This window comes from Triticum aestivum, chromosome 1B (genome assembly GCF_018294505.1).
Source record: "Triticum aestivum cultivar Chinese Spring chromosome 1B, IWGSC CS RefSeq v2.1, whole genome shotgun sequence".
Taxonomy (NCBI): Eukaryota; Viridiplantae; Streptophyta; class Magnoliopsida; order Poales; family Poaceae; genus Triticum; species Triticum aestivum.
Window position 1 is genome coordinate 191,641,515 of NC_057795.1, and position 6,549 is coordinate 191,648,063.

A 6,549-nucleotide genomic window follows, 5' to 3' on the forward strand; every position below is an offset into this window, starting at 1 on the left:
TGATCTCAAAGGATAGACACATGGACAAAGTCATGCTTGTCGAGTCCTGAGGATTCAACCTCATGTCTGTCTCAATGCTTTTGTCGTCTTTGGCAAATATCGTTGCATTGTGCTAATGTAATCTGACAATTCCAAAGTCTTCGAAGGCTTTAGGAGAGGAGACTTGTATATTGTTGATTTCTCTGCAGGACCACAGTGTGCCACATGTCTACTTGCAAAAGCTTCAGAATGTTGGCTATGGCATCAACGACTTGTTCATGCTGGGATGAGGAACTTGCATACACTCGCGAAGAAGAAGCATGTCATTGGCATCGAGGGTGTTAAATTCCTCAAAGATCATCTTTGTGGGGCTTGTGAGGCTGGAGAGATCACCAGAGCCAAGCATCCCTCGAAGACTATCATGACCACTTCTCGTCCCTTTGAATTATTTCATATGTATCTCTTTGGCCCTACTCATTATGCCACGTTCTCTAGTTCTGCATCATTATATGGCTTTGTCATAGTTGATGATTATTCTCGTTATACATGGGTGCATATCATCACTTACAAAAATGAAGTGCAGGAAGTCATCAAACGATTTTCCTCAAGAGCTTCTAGTAACTTCCGTGTGAAGATCAAGCATATCAAGAGTGATAATGGAACTGAGTTCAAGAACACTGGTCTCGATGAATATCTTGATATACTTGGTATTACTCACGAGTTATCTGCTCCCTATACTCCTCAGCGGAATGGTGTCATGGAGCGCAAGAACAGAACTCTTATTGAGATGGCTCACACCATGCTTGATGAATACAAGACACCATAGCATTTTTGGCCTGAAGCTATTGATATTGCATACCACATCATCAATAGAGTATATCTTCACAAATTCTTCAAAAAGACCTCATATGAACTCCTCGCTGACAAGAAACCCAATGTAAGTTATTTCAAAGTCTTCGGTGCTAAATGCTGGATTAAAGATCCTCACCATCACTCTAAATTTGTACCGAAAGCACATGAGGGTTTTATGCTTGGTTATGGAAAGGACTCGCACACCTACAGTCTTCAACATCAATCATCACAAGATTGTTGAAACTGTAGATGTGCGGTTCGATGAAACTAATAGCTCGAAAAGAGAGCACCTACCTCCTGTGCTAGATGAAATGTCACCTGAGGAATCCATCAAGCTCAAAGCTACGGAGGATATCATCCCTACCGAAGAATCTGCTGAAGAAGTCATTCCAGATCGTGAAGAAAATCACACTGGTGCTGCTGAAGAAAATGGTCGTGAAGAAATTGCTGGGCCTAAGCAAAGTCGTCAACCTGCACATCCTCGCGTTGCAAACGAAGTGCAGATCAAGAAAATCATCAGCGACATCAACGCACCAGGTCCTCTCACGCGCTCAAAAGCTTCACACTTGTCTAACTTTTGTGGGCATCTTGCGTTTGTCTCTATCATAGAGCCCACTAAAGTTGATGAAGCATTCATGAAATCCGAGTGGATTCAAGCCATGCAAGATGAATTGCATCAATTCGAGCTCAACAATGTGTGGGAGCTTGTCAAGCGACCAGACCCACGCAAGCACAACATCATCGGTACCAAATGGATCTACCGCAAGAAACAAGATGAAAATGGCCTTGTGGTGAGGAATAAGGCTCGTCTTGTAGATCAAGGCTACACATAGGTTGAAGTAATAGATTTCGATGAAACTTTTGCACATGTTGCTAGACTTGAAGTTATTCACATATTGCTTGCTTACACTAACCATCATAATATCATATTACATCAAATGGATGTGAAAAGTGCATTCCTCAATGGTAAGCTTGAGGAAGAAGTATATGTTGCTCAACCACCAGGTTTTGAGGATCCAAAATTTCCAGATCACGTCTTCAGACTCAACAAGGCCCTCTACGGCCTCAAGCAAGCACCTCGGGCGTGGTATGACACATTGAATGAATTCCTCATGAAGAAAGGCTTCAAACCCGGTTCACTTGACCCAACTCTTTTCACCAAAGCATATGATGATGAATTATTCATGTGCCAAATATATGTTGATGATATTATCTTTGGCTGTAGTAACCAACATTACAGTGACGGATTTGCCTATATGATGAGTGAGGAATATCAAATATCTATGATGGGAGAGTTGAAATTCTTCTTAGGTCTTCAAATTCGTCAATAACACAATGGCATATTCATATCTCAAGAGAAATACCTCAAGGATGTGTTGAGGAAATTCGGCATGCAAGATTGCAAAGACGTCAAAATCCCTATGCCCACAAATGGTCATCTATGCACTGATGAAAATGGTAAAGACTTTGATCAAAAGTTATACACTCCATGATTGGCTCTTTATTGTACCTATGTGCATCTAGGTCGGATATTATGCTTAGTGTTTGCATGCGTGCCCGATTTCAAGCTACACCGAAGGGATCACACCATAAGGCTGTGAAGCATATTCTTCGATATCTATCTCACGCTCCAATACTTGGATTATGGTATCCCAAGGGCTCTTCCTTTGATATCATTAGATATTCTGACTCTGACTATGCTGGTGATCGGGTGGCCGCAAGCAACATCAGGCACATGTCATTTCCTTGGACGATTCTTGGTATGTTGGTCCTTGAAGAAGCACAACTGCATATCACTCTCTACTGCTGAAGCTGAGTATATTGCTGCTGGATCCTGCTGTGCTCAATTGCTATGGATGAAGCAAACCCTCAAGGACTATGGCATCAATGTGAATAATGTGCCACTCTACTGCGACAATGAGAGTGCTATCAAGATTGCTCACAACCCAGTTCAGCATTCGAAGACAAAGCACATCCAGATTCATCATTTTCTTCCTGTCCATGTGTTGAAGGGTGACATCTCCATCGACAACACAAATACTGAAGACCAGCTGGCCGATATCTTCACAAAGCCCTTGGATGAGAAGAGATTTAGCAAGTTGCGGTTTGAGCTAAATATCTTAGAATCTTTGAATGTTCTTTGAAAAGAACACACATCCTAACACTTATGCAAATTTGATGACTTAGATGTGCAACACACGAAGTAACATTTTTCTTCAATCAATGAAGACTAACCCTCTAAATGTGAAGAAATTAATGAAGAATTAGATTCTGAGAACCCTAAGACAATTGTACGCGGTGTCTGAAATCATCATTCTTATACGGTGGGTTACGCCACCAACTAAAGTTGAAAATCTTCAATTTGAGTTTTTCTTCATTTTTGAAATTCCTCAGTTGTTCAATTTCTTCAACTTTGCATTGTCTTCACTCTTTCCGTTGTTGTTCTTCATTGACTATATACTTGAGTTTTTATGTCCTCTACAACATTCACTTATTGGAAATTCTTCAAGTTGCTTTTTCTGTTAAGTGAATGTGATCGGACCCTTTTCCCCTCTATGCTAAATTCAACCCAATCTGTTCACAAATTCTTCATGTGCATTCTATTTGAAACCCGTTCAAAATATTCACTGTGTCCTTGTCAGCTGAAGAATTTGTGAACGAAACATTAAAATTTTCTTATCTGAATTTTTGGCTTTTGCCGCTCAAACCGTTCCACAGCCCACGATGATATTTATCTATTCACCCATGGTCTCACACAATCTCCACCACACTGTACGTGGGTGACACATGTCGCTAGGATAAGAAGGGTCAGGGGCACATTCGTCCATTTTCATCGGGCGAGCAGTTTTTCACCTCGACTATAAATACCCCTCACCCTCCTGAGACTGCATTTACCCCGCTCAAACTCACTCCCCTCGCTCGAGCTCTCAAGCCCTAGCGCCGCCGCTACTTTCATCGTCGCCGGTGAGGAAGAGCTTCACTGCCTCGACCTCATCGTCGTCGTACTCGCGCCGGCCACAGATATCTTCTCTCCGCCGCCGTCGTAGTTGTCTTCCTCTGCCAAGTTAGGGCGTGGAAGATCTGGACTGACGGACTTCCAATCTAACACTCCCAGTTCGTCGTATTCTTCATCAAGGGTAATTAAAATTTACTTTTATTGCCTTTGTTGATTTTGATGATTTCCATAAAATCTTCAAAAGGTGTTTATTCTTCAACTTCCACACTCTAAACACCTCACATAATCATCTGGTCTTGATATGTTTCTCTAAGTGACATTTTTCCTCAAGATACCTCAATTATGTGAATTTCACAATCCATACAACTCTGGAACCCAAGTCAAAGAACGCTTAGTGAAATTCTTCAAGGCATATCTGGTCAATTTCCTCAAACTTGTTCTGTTTTGCAAAAACTTCTAAGAACGCATATGTCCTCTCCAAATTCTTCGCACTTATACTCTGTTCACAGGTACACATGTCTGCTGCTGAATCACTAGGTTCTCATCAACTTAACTCATTTGCAGCATTCCTCGAAGAAAAGCTGCATACTTCTTCAGAGAACTCAATAGTTCAAAATTCTCAGCTGAATAAAATGGCAGATGGCAAGAGACCTCAGAAGGAAGGGAAGAAACTGGAAGTGAATACTGCTTTTGAAATCCCTGATGACATCTATGCAGGGTATTGCACTCCATATGAGGCAACTCACGGAAAGGAAACGAAGAATGAGCGCAAGGTGCACATTCAGAAAATTGAACGAAGATGGGCACAGGAATGGAGGGAATACAGATATGTCACTCCAAAGTACATGAAGAAATTCGCTCTAAACCCTCCTTGCCCAAGACCTCCGTTGGCACCTGGCAAAATTGCTGATCCCACTAGCATCAAGCGCTGTGAGGACTAAGTTGATGAATGGGCCAAGCGGCAAGCCAAGTTGGCCAAACAGGCCAAAGAAGCAGTGAGGAAATTCAACAAAGACTTAGCTGCTGCTGCTGCTGAGGCCTCTACTAGCAAGAATGCTATGCCTAAGAAGCCTGCTCGCAAACCACCTTTCTCAGCAATGCCCTCATGGCCAAGCTCAACAATGCCCTCACGGCCAAGCTCATCTATGCCCTCATGGCATATTCCTCAAGCTGCTCCAGTTCCTCAGGTTGCAAAACCCTCAGCTCCTCCAGCAAATTCCTCGGCACCTATGCATCTCGTCTCTTGCCAAAGGACCGCGGGCATCTCAATTTCCTCAGGAGCATCTGCAAGTTCTTTAGCTCCTCCTCAGTCTTCAACAGGCCCCACTTTGCTGAAGACCAAGGCTACTGCTGGACGAGGCACCAGACCAAGTCCTCACAAGAAGCAAGTTGCCTTCCAAGTGTTGTCAGATGATGATGAAGCTGATGATGAAGAATTAGCCGAAATCATCAGAAACAGACAACAAAGGGCCGCTAGAGCCAAGGGCAGTGTTGTGCCACTCATGCTGGATCCGAAGAAGATCCTGGACTTCATTGACCTCTTGCACAATGACCCAAACACTCCCTTGCCAGAATTAAACCTCACACTTGGCCAAAGTCATATGTTGACGGCCTTCACTTCTGAAGAAAAATGGAAATTTGAGAAAGCCAGGTCTATGAAGAAAGCCCAGTACAAGAAACAACGCTTTCTGAAGGACAATGTTCTAATGCTATCGCCTGATGAACTTGTCGCTCTGCAATCTGAGATCAAGAAACTCAGTGATGAATTTAACGCCTACAAGGTAGAATGGCTGGGAGACAAAGTCAGAGTCGTCAAAATGGTGAAGGGATTTACACCAAATGCTTCTCCAACGCACATTGAAATTCCTCAGGCTGAAGCATCTGCATAGCCTACTGAAGAACATGCCATCACCGCTGATGAAAATCAGGCTGCTGATGAAACTGCAAGCACCAGGGCTGATGAAGCTATTCCAGCCGCTGAAGAAATTGTCAGGACAACTACTAGTGTTGCGCCTGAAGAATAAGTCAGGCCAGCTGAAGCATCTGACGCTGCACCTGAGAAAACTGAGCAAGTCAGGACAACTGCATCAGTTGTGCCCGAAGAAACTGCACCAATTTCCTCTGCTCCTCATGCACCTACGCCAACACCAAGTCCTATTCTTCCTTCTGCATTAGAAGTGAAGAAAACCAAGTCCGCGGAGCGAGCTACAGTGAAGAAAAGGGAAGCATTTGCTTCCTCAGAGTCTTCTGCTCCCAAGAAGGCGCAGACTTTGACCAGCTCATTTGCAAATCCAATAGACGTTGTTCCTCTTTCAAGCATGCCATCAAAGGAAATCATTCCTTTTGGTGAAGATTATGTCATTCCAACTGAATCAGATGAACAAGGTCCTTCTGTTGCTTCGACAGAGTAGATGGATGAAGAAATTAAAGTGGATAATGTCACTTCAACCCCTCTGGTATCATTGCCCATGCCTCAGTTCATGGCTGAAGAGGCAGGCATTGAAGAAATTGATGAAGAAGAAGAAGACGTGGACATTGGGTGCACCACTCTGGTGTTGAATGATGACTATTGGGAAAGTCATCACCCCGATTCACCCATGTTCACCCTAGTAAAATAGATTCCTCAGTCCCCAGTCCAGCTGAAGAAATTCACACGGGCTCTGATGAGCCTCAAGCATCTCTTCTTACCATGACTGAAGAAATTCCAGCCACTAGTGCTGATGATAAAACTGCTGAAGAAAAGGAGACCCAGGCTGCTACTG